The sequence below is a fragment of the Pelmatolapia mariae genome, linkage group LG5, assembly GCF_036321145.2.
Source record: "Pelmatolapia mariae isolate MD_Pm_ZW linkage group LG5, Pm_UMD_F_2, whole genome shotgun sequence".
Lineage (NCBI taxonomy): Eukaryota > Metazoa > Chordata > Actinopteri > Cichliformes > Cichlidae > Pelmatolapia > Pelmatolapia mariae.
Window position 1 is genome coordinate 8,415,903 of NC_086231.1, and position 16,859 is coordinate 8,432,761.

General features: G+C 35.8%; 1 pseudogene; it reads right to left on the reverse strand.

The window, feature by feature from the left end:
* Window positions 1-221: 221 nt before the first annotated feature.
* On the reverse strand, window positions 222-13,799 carry LOC134627660 (immunoglobulin-like and fibronectin type III domain-containing protein 1; annotated as a pseudogene).
* Window positions 13,800-16,859: the final 3,060 nt, after the last annotated feature.

Consider the following 16,859-nt stretch of genomic DNA (forward strand, 5'->3'; position numbering starts at 1 on the left):
ATTTTAAACTATTTTTGTAACATCTACCATTTAAACAAAAATGACCACATTTTCCATTACATTTTATTTATTGGTTATGTTATTTCCACACAGGTGTTTGTTCAGCTTCTTCCCAGGAGCTGTGGCTTGTCTTCACTCTGCAAAAAAAGCAATAATCCTCTAACGTTATTTAATCTACATACTGTAAACAGGCAATCAAATTAGTAAAACCTTTATGATTGTTAAACCTTGTGAATACCTCTGACATTCAGCATCATTGATGACTCTGCAGTCCCCAGTTTGTTCTGTATGACGACTTTGTATTCCCCGTTGTCTTTGGGTCCCACTCTCAATATAAGCAAGGAGCAGACTCCACATACATTTGTGATGTGGTAGTTGGTGTTTGTGTTGAGGCTGATATTGTTCCAGTACCACGTAACACGTGGAGCTGGATCACCCTTAATGGCACAGCTCATGTAGCATTCATAACCTTGTGGGGCTGTACGCCTCTTCAGGGGAACAATAAATGAGGGAGGAGAATCGAAGATCCGGTGTTTTATCTCTGGCCTGTTTACTTGGAACTTTTCTGAAACAAAGAATTACAAAAAGTAATTATATTTTAACAAAAATAATAATTAAGTGGGGGAGACTGGGACACTTATGATAAGGGATGGTTAGTGTTAATTAGTGAAATTTTATTTGTTTTTATTATGTTGAAACGTGTTGATTTCAAATCTGATTTCTTAGATTGAAGTAAAGGTTGTGAATAAAGTATGTTATGCATTTATCTTTATTAATAACCATGGGTCATGAGCAGACACATTTAAGCTCACAGATGAGTCCATATTTAGAGCTATCATGCAGTTTCTTACTGTCAGTTTTGCCGTCTATTATTGGCTGCCTGTGCATATTTTATTCTTGCTCACTCAGAGACCCCTGTTTCTTTCTTTGCTATTTTGTATTGAATACAGAAAAGGGCTTATTTAGTTTCTTAATTGACAATCTGATTAATATTTTTATGTCTAACAATGAATGAACGTCAGGGAAATCTAATAGTTTAACTGTTTAAAGAAATCATCACTTTCTTGAGAACCTAGCTTAGGAACAGTGATTTAGTTTGCCAGTTTGCAAAATGATTGCGAGTTTTGTATTGTTTTCATGATTAAACTTGAAACAAACCTTTTTCCTTTTTGGTTTCAAACATAGGGGACTCGGAAGGTGGAGAAAGGCCCATGTCATTTTTAGCAAACACCCTGAAGTGATACTGCCGTCCAGGTAAAATGTTGACAACTGTGAATTTGTTGTTAAAGAGGTTGTCTGCCACTGTTCTCCAAGTCCGTTTGAAGGAGTCCCTCTTTGATACCATGTAGTGCAGCCTGTCATCCCTTTTTTCATCTGGAGAGGGAGTCCAGGACAGTGTCACTGTTCCTGGGATATTCTGTTCCAGCTCCACTGGACCTGGAGGTTTAGGATCATCTGGAGAAAAATTTAGAGATTTAAAAATACTGTTTACTGATATAGCAGGGCTAGGTTACTGATTTTCAGTCTAAATTGTACCCTTGATGGTTTGGACAGGAAATAGATTTTTGTACAGCTTCTGTCAGATAGGCTTTGAATTAGAACGATTTTCATTCAAGTAAAACTCCTAACACAGGTACAGCTAGCTGCAGCAATAAGCGTAGCTTGGGGAAAAAGGGATTTCTTGAAATAGGCAAAGTGAAAGGCAGAGAGAAAATTGGACTGGAGTATTTTGTTACAGTCACAGCATTATGGCTTTAAGCATTCCCTTATCTACAGTGTTGCATACCTTTAATGTGATCTTAAAGTAGTACAACCTATGTGGTACATTAAGTTATAAATACATGTATTCTGTTCCTACTTTAATCACATTGTATTTGCTAAAACATACGTTTCCATGGTAGCATGAATAAAAGTGAAAACAAGTCACTAAATTAAGTTATTATTCTGTACTGCAATTACCATGCAACTGTATCTAACCAACTTACAGGATAATATGCAGATTTCAGTTTTACTCTAATTTGGCTACAATATATGGTCTTATTTAGCCTAACAATGACAAACCATTGCTATGGCTGAAATCAGAGTTACCTGTAACTCTGATTTCAACATTGAAGCTTTCCTGGCCAACCATGTTTTTGACAGTAATGGTATAGATGCCAGTGTCCGTCCTCTCAGATGTAGGAATTAAGAGTTGAGATCCTTTATCAGAGTTGGTAATGGTTACATGCTTTGGTACTGGAATACCATCCTTTAACCACAAGATTTCAGGCATGGGAGACGCCTGTAGATGACAGCATAGGAGTCAAATTAATATATTGCTATATTAACTAACAGCATTGATTAGATTCTCACACAGTGAACAGAGTAAAAGCATGTGGAATAATACCTCAAAGTTGATGTTGAGGCGAACAGTGTTTCCAGATTTCACCACCACAAAGGTCTTCATGTTGCGGTCTTTAAACTTTGGTTTGACTGTGAGGGATAGATTTAGAATACAATACAATTAAATTTGTAATTCATAAAGCTGCTGAGGGAGTTCTATATTTTGAATCTCTCTACTGTATTATGAGGACATGCTCTGTGTATAGTTGACACAAAGGGTATAATTAACCTTAATTCCATTGTTAGACCTCCCTTTTTTAGTCATAATTCACCTACACAGAAAACCTGTACTAGTAATGAGAATGAAACTAACAATTAATAAGATGTTAAATGCACTTATTAGTTTTTCTTTAACAATTCTTAGATCTAACATATGACAGTTTAAATCTACAGATTTAAATTGTTATGCTTGGTGATATGATGCATTTGAACTGCAGTTTTTTTGTCCATGCTGGGCAGTATAATCCTATCAGATGTGTTTTCAGTCATAACCTGTCTTGTCACAACAATTCTCACCCGCCGTCTCTTATATCTACAGATATTAAATGGGTGTATGGCACACAAACATTATTTTTTGACAACTGTAAGCTTTTTCGAGACAATTGTTCCTCTCTGTAGATGTGTTGTATTAGAAGAAAAACTGCATATTTTCTTTGGCGTTTTGTGAAAAATAAATATAAATATATCTTGTTTTAGAAATAACCAATTTATACTTGTGTTCATGCAGTGTCAAACTATAAAAACTGCATTTCTTACCAGGAGGAGGCATAGCAATGATAGAATTATCAAAGCTCTGAGGATCTCCATCACCTCCATAATTGGTGGCAATTACTCTCACCCAGTATGTGGCCATTGCCTTAAGGCCAAGCACAGTGTAGGATGTTAGAGTAATTGGGGTGGTATTACAGCGGGTCCATTCAAGGCTCTCTATTGGTCTGATCTCCACATAATACCCTTGGGCTTCATCTTCTACCCCTTGCACTTCCTTAGGTTTAGTCCAAGCCAGCGAAAATGTCGTGTAATTGGAAGATGTTAATTTAAGGTCTGTGACTTTGCCTGGGGATTCTGCAATAACAGTAATGTGAGAGTGAAGCTTTTATATTACACAAACTTTAAACATTTACTTTAAAGAATGACTTTCATGACTGAAAAATCCCCCCAAATACAGTAAAACATAAGTCTGTGTGATTAACTTACTCATTGGATCTCTTGCAATAACTGTGTCACATGGAATACTGGGATCTCCAGCACCAGACAGGTTGACAGCTGACACTCGAAATTCATATGCTGCTCCTTCAAATACGTCTTTAACTGCATACTTTGTATCTATAGACAACGGAAAGAGCAATTATGTCAATACAAATCTGCAATGATGTGTGCAGGTACATCACAAGCATTTATTTTTACTCTTGAGCTAATGAAATGTCCTGCACCTCAGCATTTAAGTTGTATACCTGTAATTGGTCCCTTTTGATTTACAAGGCTCCAGTAATTAGTGCCTTTCTTGTTCTTTTCCAAATTGTATCCCACTATTTTGGTTCCTCCAGTGTCACATGGAGGACTCCATGCCAGATTAATGCAGTCTTTAAAGGCACTGACCACTTTGGGTACACCTGGCGGTCCAGGATAACCTGTGGGGGATATATGACACAGAAAAATGAAAGTGAAACTGAGTTAATTAATCAATGTTGCCATGCGATGTTTCTCAACATTACTTTTATTATTTCCATCATCATATAATTAGCAGGTGGCTGAAAACTAAAGAATGTGTAAATGGAAGGGTATTTATTAGACACATAAATTCAGAGACAGTGTTTTAATATATTTAATGTAGCTTTGTATATATTCTTTATGGATTTCTTTTAACTTCTCCCAAAACATTTTATTAGCAGTTAGTCAGGGTTTAACTGCAATAAACAAAGTGTGTCTAACTGGATACTAAAAAGACATGCTTTGTAATACTTCCTTCTAAACTGAACAAAGAAAAAGTAATGAAGAAGAAGGCATTAACTGAAAACTTACGTAATATACCAGCTGGTATGTCCTCTGTCTGCAGGTAGTCACTGATACCTTCTGCAGTCTTCGCTCTGATCCGGTAGCAGTATCTCCTTCCAGGGTCCACATCTGAATCTTTGAAACTTGGGCTATTGCCGGGTATCTCACCAAGACTTGTCCATTTATTTCGCCCTACTTGTTGTCGCTCTATGATGTAGTTTGCGATCGGACATCCGCCATTGTCTTTTGGTGGTTTCCATTTGAATTCAACAGATGTCACAGCACTTTCCATAATGTCCACAGGCCCTTGTGGAGGTGTTGGTTTGTCTGTTGACAAAATGACAAGAAATGCATTTATCTTTGCACATTCTACATTTTGCCAAACCGTTTTTGTTAAAATGGCAACCAGGGCATTTTTTTTAATTTACTGAAGTTGCTTAAGGCAATAGGCCTTTATTTGATGCACGGTCATTTTACAAGCAGGGATTTATTTCTATGACTGTCTTTTAAGATAATAAATGGATATTTTCATGTTGAAATCATCAATCCAGTACACTTCTGTTGGCCATGCTGGAATTCATGCATTATGGTAATTAGACTGTAGTGAATAATTACTCAGTCCATAGAGAGATGAGCAATAAAGCTCAGATTTCTCTGTAGACATGCTCTGCTCTTAAAGCAATATCTCTCTTCATTCTTGCATGGGGATGGGCCTCAAACCAGCTACCAGCTAAATTATTCACTATTCACACCACTATGAACAATATAATTTGTGCTTTATTTACTTAATTTATAAAGTAAATAAAGCACAACATAAGCAAACAAACTGTAAATATAGTAGAGAACCAACTTAGAACAGGTCATTATGCCAGATAATATGTAACAATTAAGCTAATGTCCGTAATTTTTGCTATTACAAAGTCATAATTTCCTAAACATACTCCACTAATTGCTGTATTCATCTCCGGAAAATTAAAAGCATTATCATTTCAGTGGCGATAAAAGCCTTTATTTATTTATTCATAGGGCTTTTTTGTGAAACATTTGCCAGTATACCACTTGCACGCTCAAGTAGAAAACGTTATTTTTCCACAGCCTGTTTATGTCTAACATGTCCTCGGCTGTTATCACAGAAACTGCCAGATTATATCTGAGGAAAACTCACCCAGTACAATAAGTTTGGATACTGCCTCTGTTGTACCAAATTCATTTTTTATTTTGATTTTCACCTCTCCACTGTCTTTTCTTTGACACTTGATAAGGCGTAGTTGACTCTCAGAATCAGACGTTTCAATCTTCACATTGAGGGCTGGCAGCAGCTCATCGTCATTCTTGTACCACTGTATAGTCATTGGTGCTTGGCCTGAGAATGGCAGCTTCCATTCAGCATTTTCGCCTGCCTTTATAATGACTGGCTTTGTGAAATTTCCTAGTGCATCAGGGTCCATTTTTGGTGGATCTTTAGTATAGGAGAGACGGGAAAAAGTGTTTTATTTAAACAATGAGAACCTTTTTAAAAGTGTTATTATATTATTTGTAGTGCTGTCAGTGTTAATCTCGTTAAAATGTCGTCAACGCCATAACCGCGTTAACGCGTTGACACTGTGCAGCCCCACACACGGGGCGATCTGCGGTAACTCGCTAACAGAGATTTGCCGTGTTAATGTGGTTATGGCGTTAACGTCATTTTAACGAGATTAACACTGACAGCACTAATTATTTGATATGTTTTGCTGTGCTACAGCCATGGTACTCATTTTATTCTGACCTTGAATATTAAGTGTTGCTTCTGATTTACGTCCTTCAGCTTCAAAGCGGTACACAGCTGCATCATCTTTTTTACAGCAATCAACTATCAGCCTGTGAAAGGCTCCATCTTTGATAATTGTTACCCCATCTTCATTTGTTAGCTAGACAAATAAGTAAATAAACAGTAAAGAAGTGATTAACTATATAAAATGTTAGTTATTTGTAGAAAAAGAACAAAGTCTATAAGTTGTAGTTATAGTAATTTCATATACAGTGAATTGTGGCAATTTGTTACACTCCTGTGTTACTCCTTTGACTTACCAGTTTCCCATTTTTGTACCAGCGCCCCTCTGACGTCTCACTGCTTAGTTTGCAAGACATCTCCACCTGTTCTCCAGTATTGGCATTCGTATCTGATAGCCCACTGACAAATTGAACACCTCGATCTACATGTGAAAATGTAAAAAATAATCAAGTTATATAACAAATTAGGTTTTGATTATTTTTAAAATGACACATCAGTAGCAAATTACAATAGAGATAAAACTGAAAGCACATAAGGGCACACTTTAATTTAAAAATCCTATTTTATACCTTTGCTTTCTTCATTACAGTATGCCTTTCCTTGTGGACAGCAGATGGGATTGGGAAATATGTATATTGTATGATTATCTTTCACTAAAAATCAAACCACATTCACTTTTGCCCATTTTTTTCCCCTGGAATAGAAATGATACTTAAGCCTCAAACATTATATCTGATCGAACCTTTAGTGGAGTCATCCTGAAACACTGATTGAAAATGGGGTGATATTGCCGAGTTACAAGTATTTGCAGACGCTAACCCTTGAGAACAGCTGAGCTAAAGCTTTGACATTATAATAATCTGTAATCTGAGCATAGATTATTCAGTCTTTAAACCATGTTGTCAGGAGTTTTACCTAAGACAGTGTCAGGAACCAAAGGCCCAGTTCGTGATCGCTTCTTCTTACGCGCATCATCTTTTGTATCTTTATCATCTTCTTCTCCTCTTAAGTGGTTCTTATCATCTCCATCAGTTCCATCACCATTCCTGTCACCAGAACCAGAACCATCCCCACTTCCGTCACCAGAACCAGAACCATCACCAATTTTACCACTGGAACCATCACCAGTTTTGCCACCAGAACCATCCCCAGCCCCTAAACCATCTCTTCCATCACCCCCATCTTTTGCATCTCCGAGTGTGTCTGCAGCTTTCTTTTCAGCAAGTGCTCGATTGACTGCCTCCAAGTCATCTTTCTCTTTTGAAATCTTTGCCTTGTCCAAGCCTCGGTTAGACAGGTTATCATGTCCAATGGTTTTGGTTCCCTTGCGACCTTTCCGACCATGTGGATCCTCTGAGTTACAGTAGACACACAAACATAGAGAGAACAAATCAGTTATTTCAGTCAAAACGTTTGACTAAAATGTAAATGATGAGCAAAACAGGTTAAATAATATCATGACTATCAAACATTCAAGACTATTTGTGTTAGTATTACACCATTTGCATTTTTATTTATTATTGTGCTTTGTGAGTACAAAAAAGAAAAATGTCCCACCTTCCACCATGAGAGAGGCCCTGCTGGAAGCAATACCAGCAATGGCATAATATGCCCCCTTATCTGCAATTTCACAATCTTTTACTCTTAATGTGTGAGTTAGTTTGTCCTCTGAGATGGTGATCTCATATTTGTCCCCATGTTCAAGTGAGGAGTCTTCTCTTGACCAAGTAATTCTGTTGAGTGGTGTTGACAAAACGCACTGAAATACAGCGTCCTCACTTTCAACAGCCTTAGCATCCTTAATCTTGTCTACAAACTCCACTGCAGGCACTAAGAGAGGAAAAAAGGTAGATTTTGAAACCCAAGATGATCTCATTTCCAAAATATAAATGTACTTGATTTGTTTTATAAACGTCTTGTATAACCAGCTATTAAGTGGAGTAGTTTCACTTGCCTCTGAACTCAGTTGTAAGAACATTTGCCTCTTCGACATCAACCTGGTAAAATCCAGCATCTTCTGGCTGAGGGTCTTTAATGCTAAAAGATAATTTGTTCCTTTTTTCCTAAGGCTATGTTTTGAATTTTCATCATCTGCATAAGGAACCATTATGCCATCCTTTTGAGACAGAAGTAGTAACATTATTATTTATGTATTTATTTTCATTATTAAATTATTATTTAGCAAGTTTAATTAAAAACTTTATTTATTTTTATTATTTTTTGCTGTTTTAGAATGCATTTAAATTCACCTTGTATAAGTTAACTGCACTATTGGGATCCCATAGCTGCATGTCAAATCCAAATTCAGCTTTTCCGTTTGGTTTCACATCAATTTGTTTCACATTTTCCAGCTTCTCTACAACCTATAAAGGAAAGATAACAAGTTTTATCTAATGTATGTGTCTGCAAATGTTGTTTTTAAACTTTACTGCTTAAGAAATCACCTTTTGAAAAAATGGAAGGAAGGAATTAAATCAGAAACATTTAAAATAACCAAGCAGACTTTAGCAGGATGAACTACCAGGTTTTAAAGTAAAGCTCAAGATGCAAGTCAACCTTCTTCCTTGTTTAAACTCAGCAACATGTTGTTGGTTCAGGATACAAAATCCAGAATTCATGTGCAACTGTTAATTTATACAGTACCTTTGCCTGTTCGTCTGCCCTTTCTTTCTTCATCTGGTTCAATCTCTTCAACATCCACCGAAAGTCAGTAACCCCAAATTCCAAGCAGATTTTTTCATAATCTTTCTTTGGTGCACTTATAAGCAGTTCCCAGAGTTTAGGATCAATTTCTCCCTCTTTCTGTGGTGGGAGTTGCTTTTTCCTAGTGACAACAACACTAAAAAGGGGCATTGGAGGCCATTACAACACGCAGAACACATTTTGAATAATTTGACTTTGATGTGAACTTACGTTTTCTTGAGCATTGATCTGAAATCCTGTGGTTCCTGCCCACTTCCTGAAAGAAATTTTGACTTAAGTTTAAAATAAAATTCTGCCATCTGGACTTTTTTCACTTTGTGGTATTTTTTTTCCAAATCTAATTGTGAAGGATTCTTATAAGGCTCTGTCAATTTTTTGTTTAATTTTTACTATTTTGCAATAAAAAAAGAAACAAATTTTGCTACCGAAGTAAAATTTTGCAAAGAATAAATATGCTAAAAGTCTGTAATTCTAAAAAGAAACTCGTGGATTGGACGCTATTAGAAAGAGTAAACCAGTTCATGTTAAAGTATGCTTTCTTACCTCCCTGGCTTTTCTTCTTGAAGCCCACTTCATACATGAATGAAAACAACAATAGAACAAGAAATCATTAATTACCAGACATGGTATATTGTAAAGTTATTTAACTCAGTTTTTATTGTTAACTATAAAGCTCACCTGCAATGACATTGAGAGTGGTGGTGCAGACAGCTTTTCCGTATTCATTGGTGGCAAAGCACTTGTAAGTGTCTGCTTGGTCTGGATTGATGTTGATTATCTGACAAAAAATGATTCTCACGTGAAATATGTAAATATTTGACAATAGTGGAGTCAATACCTGAGTCTGTCTCCCAAAAAAAGTTAAACTTGGTTATGGAGCTTTAGCACCATATGTCATGGTTTGGGGTCTGTGACCAAGCTTTCTGAGTTTTCCTTTTGGTTCATGACCCTTTGCTTTATTAGGATATTTTAGGCTTGAGGTTTTCTCCCCTAAAGTTTAGAATTTTTTTGTATTCATGTTTTCTTTCATCGCATTATCAAGATGTTTTAAGTTCGAGTTTATTATCAGTCTGTCATGTCTTCTGTGTATGTTTCTCCATCGTGTCTGTGTTTGGTCTCGCTCCCTCTCTCTGCGTTTATGTCTCATTTCCCTTAACTGCTTCCATGTTTCCCTCTTGTTGTCTCCTCCCTTCATCTTCCCAGTCCGTCTTGTTCCTATGTGCGTTCTTTCCTCCTGTGTCAAGTGCGTGTCTCAGTCTGCATCCTAGTGTGTTTCCTATTTTATTTTGACAGTCTCTCGTCCCGTGTTCAGTGTGTTTAGTGTTGCTTCCCCTGTGTGGTTATGTCTATTTTTCCCAGCCATGTTTCTGTTTCCACTCTCCTTAATCACCCTCTGTTTTTTCTTTGTACCTTGTCAGGTTGCCTGCATTTCACGCTCCATGTTCCAGGTTTCCATGTTGATGAATATTCAAAAAAGAACTTCTTGACTTTAAAAATGTTTAGCTTGAAAAATTAAAGTTGGCAAATTATCATTAGCCCAATCCTTTTATTTTGTTCTTACCTCAAGAATGTGTTCTCGAGCTCTTTCATCATATCTAGTCTTGTACTTTTCTGGGTCATCTATTTCACCTTTATTACGCCCCCATGTCACAGTTGGCGCTGGCTCTCCACTAACCATAGCTTTGAAAAAGGCTTTTTTACCTGAAATAATGAAATCATGACAGTGATGCAGGTGTTAATAATTATGCTGTATTGTTATTGTCAGTTTCACTGGCTATGGTTGTTTTTCTACCTTCTTGGACAGTCACAGCCATTGGTTTGCGGGTAAAGTCGGGGGTCGATTTCCCTGGTGGCAGTTGCTCCACAGTCTGAGTGATCATAACCCCAGGAACCCTGGACCTTTTCTTGATAGCCACTGTCAAGGGAAGGTTTAGTGTTTAACAGCATAGCTGGTTGATGCTATGAATGTAAACATGAACAGGAAGCCCGCTACCAACAGAAAAACACAGATGTTACAAATGCATGTGTCTGCAGAGTATATATTATTTAGAACATTAAAAACATTTCTGACTTTAAAAAGTATTGGGTAATGGTGAAGTATGTGAACAAATTGAGCTGCGGTCAGATGAGTCAGTCTATGCTCAGTACATGAAAAGTTGAGAAAAAAAAAAGATTGTACATGGTCAAAGTATTTAAAGTTGAGCTGTTAATCTGTCCTGCAGTATACATAAGACCCAGTATTTTTTTTTTTTTTACTTCTGTCCAAACAGCAGTTGAGGCAGCTTCACCACTTCTTTTTCATTTAGTTGCAGTTTCACACTGGAATTTCACAAGAGGTCACCATTTCCTTACTTTTCTTAATGTTACAGCTAGGTCATGGCAAGATCTTGAAATATGTTAAACTCTATTGACTAAGCTGAAGTTTGGATTAAATTCCACACATTTTTTTGTTGTTTAATTAATTTAATGTATTAATATAATGTCAATTTTTGGTTAAATGCTTAATTTATGTACAGATTTTTGGAGGACTTTTATTTTAAAATTAGACGGTTTTAACCTGTCAGTATGATACTTTTTCATTTATTTTTATTTATTTTTATTTTAACCAAAAAGTGACATAAACCAGCAGGAATGCATGGAAAAACATAAATGCTGGGAAATTGTTATTGTAAAAAATTGCAATAAAAATTGTGTCTTGGACAAGTTGTAAGTATGTCTATTTAAGAAGTCATTATAGAGTTGTAAAGTCAGTAGATCGAAACTAAGTTTTAGGATCTGTTACTGTATTAAACACTAACTGTGTTCTTTGTGAGAACAAAAAAGACACCTAACACATTATTCAGGGTGTTTTGTTTGTTTTTTTGCTCTCATCCAAAATTCCATTCATATAGACATGTTATAGAGGACTAAGTTTATTAAACTTATTGCTGGTGTTAGAAAAATGCATGGTGTTCAACTCAGCTGCATTAAGCACTCTGGGGCTTGTATATTTAGTATGCGTTTACTATTACATTTATAGTAACATAATTCAGCATATATAATCAAAACTGTCTGAGAGTCATTGTAATATATTTTTTAAATATATTATATTAAACCATACTTTTGTTACCAAACTATGCCAGAGTTTAATATGGAGATACCAATCATATTCAGATTTATTCAGTGGGGAGGAAATTAAAAACAAAATAAACAAAAAAATAAAAAAAAAAACAAATCTCATCAGACATGGAGTATCCAGGGATAACTTCTTTGGTCATGCCTTCTGTGAGTCACTTTGAAATTGTCTACTCTGCATATTTTTTTTTTCTGTGGCCTTAACATAGTTTGAGGGCATTTATTTAATATTCATCAAACTGTATGTGTAATCTCTCAAGGGGTTGATGCACATGCTTATATCATCTGGACACAGGCAAGATTCTTATGAACTTGTTCCTGAAGCATTGATTCAGACATAATATAGCAGGAGAGCATTTTTGCTTTTTTTCTGCATAGCAATTACTACATGAAGAATTTTTTGATTTTTGGCAGCAGGAACCTTGCAGCAACACATTCAGTAAGAATTTGTTGACTGTATAAAGTAGATATTCCTGCTGTAAACCCAGCTAAACCATATGCTTACTTTTTATAATGTCCATTCATTTCTTTTTTTATTTTCACCTTTACAAGTAAAATCACAGTGAACGTGTATGTCAGTTTGTTTCAATACTGTAGACTCTGCAGATTATCCTTATGAAGAAGAAAACTAAAATATCTTATTTACAAAGTAATAGTTCAGAACCTGTCTGAATTATTACTTTGTAAATGAGATATTTACAATTGTAGTAAGAGGCATCCTTTTTGATTTAATAATCCCTAAAATGTCTTTAGAGCTAGATGGGAGTCCAGCTGTGATATAAACGGATTATTATGAAGCCATAGGCCCTGGGCCGTGGAACCCCCCCACCCCCACCCCCAAATTATTCAGTGTGAGTATAACAGACTGTACGGCAGTGCAGAAAGAATTATTATTCTAATTGTTATTCATATAATTTTTCCAAAATTAAATATGTGTCATAACCATAGGGAATTCTGCATTAAACAGTAAAGTTAAGGCAATGCCAGGAGCAAACACAAAAATGGTCAGTTCAGTTCACATACAGGTGACAATGAAGAATGACACCATGTTAAACATCAAAAGAGATAAATATATAAATAAAATAAGAATCATAAAAGACCTTACGATAGACATCATTTACACGATTCTCCAGTTTTTTTAGTGGATTTGCCTCCAGTTGCCATGAGAGAAAGTGTGTTCTGAGTCTTTTTTTTGCAACATTTGTTTTCTCAGTTCATTTTTATCCTGGATAGAAGCAGAAATGCCTGCTCTCTGTTATAGCTACCCACAGGCAGAATCAGCAACAACCGCAGCACAACAGTAATATTTGAAAACATTTATTGCAGTCTGTAGTTTAGAATTATCTTGAGTAATCCAGCTGGGGTTTTATTATCTCCAGGCTTGATGAATGATCTAAACTGAATTAGCTGATCACCCAAGGTGTGATGTAGGTCAGATGGATGTGCAGCCTGCAAATTGTTGTAAGAACAGTGAGCTTGTCTACTGTGAAACACTGGTATACTACAGAGCTGGACCATTAATGATTTCAGTCTCCTCTGGCTCTGTTTTATTAGGGAATAGCTGTTCAAGTTTGTATTTGTATGTTTCACATTAGCAAGTCAATGAGAGTTAAGTAGTCTGATCCTGAATGTTAGTTAATCCTACTTACGGGTACAAATAAAGGAACCTAAACCTCCATCCCTTTACTTCCCATGGGAGACTTGCTAGACTCAGCAGCTGTCGCTGTTTTTATAGAAGCTAGAAATATATAATATATATAATATAATATATAATATCACATTTTTCATACTTACCGAAGGCTTTTGGGTCCTGGTTTGTTTTTGAACTCATGGCAATGTTTGATTGTTGATTATCAGATCAGAGGTGCGATCCTTGTGTGGCTAAAGTACAAAGAAAGACTGTCACTGTTACCTAATTTTTATGCCTTTTCATGCTGTCATTATAATCAAAGCTGATTTCATTAGTATTAAAAAGCCTTACATCTACTCACCAGCCACTTCATTAGTTACACCTGTTCAACTGCTTGTTAATGGCCAATCACATAGCAGGAAGCCAGTGCATTTAGGTATGCTGAAATGGTCAAGACAACCAAGTGAAGTTCAAACTAAGCATCAGAATGGGGAAAAAGGGTGATTGAAGTGACTTTGAACATGGCACGATTGTTGGTACCAGACACGCTGGTCTGAGTATTTCAGAAATTATTTACAGAGAATGGTTCAAAAAAGAGAAAAGTGAGCTTTGGTTTTCTAGGTGAAAATGCTTTTTGATGCTAGAGGTCAGAGGAGAATGGCCAGAGTGTTTCAAACAATTGAACATTGTATAAAAACACCCCATCCTAGCTGAGTATTGTCACTGAGCATATCCAGCCATTTATGTCCACTGTGTACACATCTTTTGGAAGCTGCTTCTAGCCAGGTGTCGTGTCACAAAGCTTAAATTATTTCAAACTAGTTTCTTAAACATGACAATGAGTTCACTGTACTTAAATAGCCTCCACAGTCACCATATCTCAATCCAGCAGAGCAGGTTTAGGATGTGGTGGAATAGGAGATTTGCATGGATTTGCACTAACTCTGTGATACTATCATGTCAACATGAGCCAAACTCGGTCCTAGCAAGATGTAACTAATGATGTAGTGGGTGAGTGGATATTATGTTTTATACATTTTATGCAAATTTAGCCTTGAATAATAATAAAAGAAAATTGCTGCATGTTGACATGATTAAAAAAAGGTACCGTTTTCAGTACTCATACTTCATATTGTCCATATATGACCAAATTCATCCTTTATGTATTTTATTATGTTTCCCTTATATCTACATAATCAGTAGTTTGCAGGAAACTCGAACAAAGTTTTGTTTATCAGTTATTTATTTATCTATTTATTTTTTGCAGGTAAGTAGTTTCTTTAGCTGAGATTATTAAATACCATTCATAAAGGAAACATCTAGAAGAAAATATTAATATTATTTCTTTACTGCAGCAAAAATTATGAGAAGTCTTAATATTTTTTTTCTTTTGCAGTCACAGTTATAGTCAGTCTCACTTAACCATTCTTTTCTAGTAGCTGCCAGTGTGGTAAGAATCAAGGGCACCTAGAAACAGAGCCATGGGAAACTAGAGTTTGAGAAATCCTGCCTTCAAGCATCTTCTCATGTATCATTAAACTGGGAATTCCTTGACTTCCTTGATGCGTGACTTGTGCAGACAGTTGGAGACATGCTGGGACACTGTAAATGGGGAATGTGAAATCCCACCTAGTGACTCACTCCACCCAACTGCCCGTGGAGTCAGGTGGCTGTGCCAACAATTTAACTGCTCAGGATCCAAACATAGAAGAGAGCTCAGTGTGTTTATATCAAAGTGATAAGGCGATGAAGTAACCTGTATATCTTTTTTTTTATGCCATCAATGCTTAAAACTGCTCTTTTGCTTTATAATACTCCTTAGGAATATCTCTATGTAGGCTCTTAGTCATCCAGGTCATAATAGCTTGAAAAGAAGATGACTGCACTTATTTAAGTCTAATTTAAAAATAAAATTCAAGTTCAGTACACATTTTCTTAAGTGAAAAGTGGAACCTTAAATAACAGTGGATAGTAAACCAAGAAATGTTTCGTATAGCTTATTTTTAATCTTTAAGTTAGTTCAGTAATTATTTTAATGGCTATAGAGCTGAGAGGCTTTTAATTAGAACAAAATGGACCTTATATCGAGATTATGGCCATAAGGCTTTTTTATACAGTGTTTTCTTTTTAGAACCATAAAAGAGACACTGATAATGTGAAAAAGCATATCTGACCTTCATCTACAACCCAGAAAAAAAGCTTAAGCTTTGATGTGTCACAGTGTCTGTAGTTCAGACCTAGTTTATAGGTTCAGTCTTTTGTAAGTCATGGGAAGCCAAATGGGAAAGTCACACAGTTAAATGTCATTCATTGTTGAGATCTTAAATGTTTGTTAGGACTGATCTCAAAAGATCAATTAATGTTTCTCCTTTTCATAGAATTGTTGTAGAAATTGATTTTTTGACTGTATTGCATAAAAGGTTGTACTACCACACAAGAAGATAACATTGCAGGAAGACATCACTTTGATATAACAATTTTGCACTGATATGCAAATGGTAATATACAACCAAGTCATAAAATCTCCAGGATCTTTGTCTTCTGTTTTTCTGTTTTCAGTATTATTTGACTTCTATAGCAACTGAAAATATCTTGATGATTTTCTTTATTAAATTATGTTTGGTACATTATTATAGGTGTAAATTTACAGGATAATCATTTACTAGAACTAGACTGCACTTTCAGTCCTAATATAGGTCTTATCAAATAATACCTTTTTGGTGTGCCATAGTTATAAAATAGTATAACTGCTTGGTTGGTTGTCAAAAGCACTGCATAAGAATTTCAGTCAAACCTCATATTTAAAATATTAGTTTAGTAGTTCTTTTGGGACACTGATTAAAATTACTAACACACATTTTTTCTAATAACATAAGTTGTACTCACTTTTTGTTTTTTGTTGTCTCTGATCAGTTATCCGCCTTCAACTTGTACTCTTCTCACTACCCAATATGTCAAAGGGGACACTCCTTTTTGTTCGGTGATAAACGTTTGGAGCACATAGAAACCCTTACATGGGTAGTTGGTAAAAACCCATATTACAACACTGGTAAAGGCTCGAGGCTCATCTTACGCATCTCTATGAAAGCGATCACTTTGCAGTTGTCACTGGAAATACATTATGACTGTTCATTCAATCTGGCATTGGAGATACTGAGTCAACACTTTTCAAACATTACTGTTGAGAACATAAAAATCCCATCAGCACTGTATATTAATATGAAGATTTATATTGCACCAGATTCAAATCAAACTAAGATG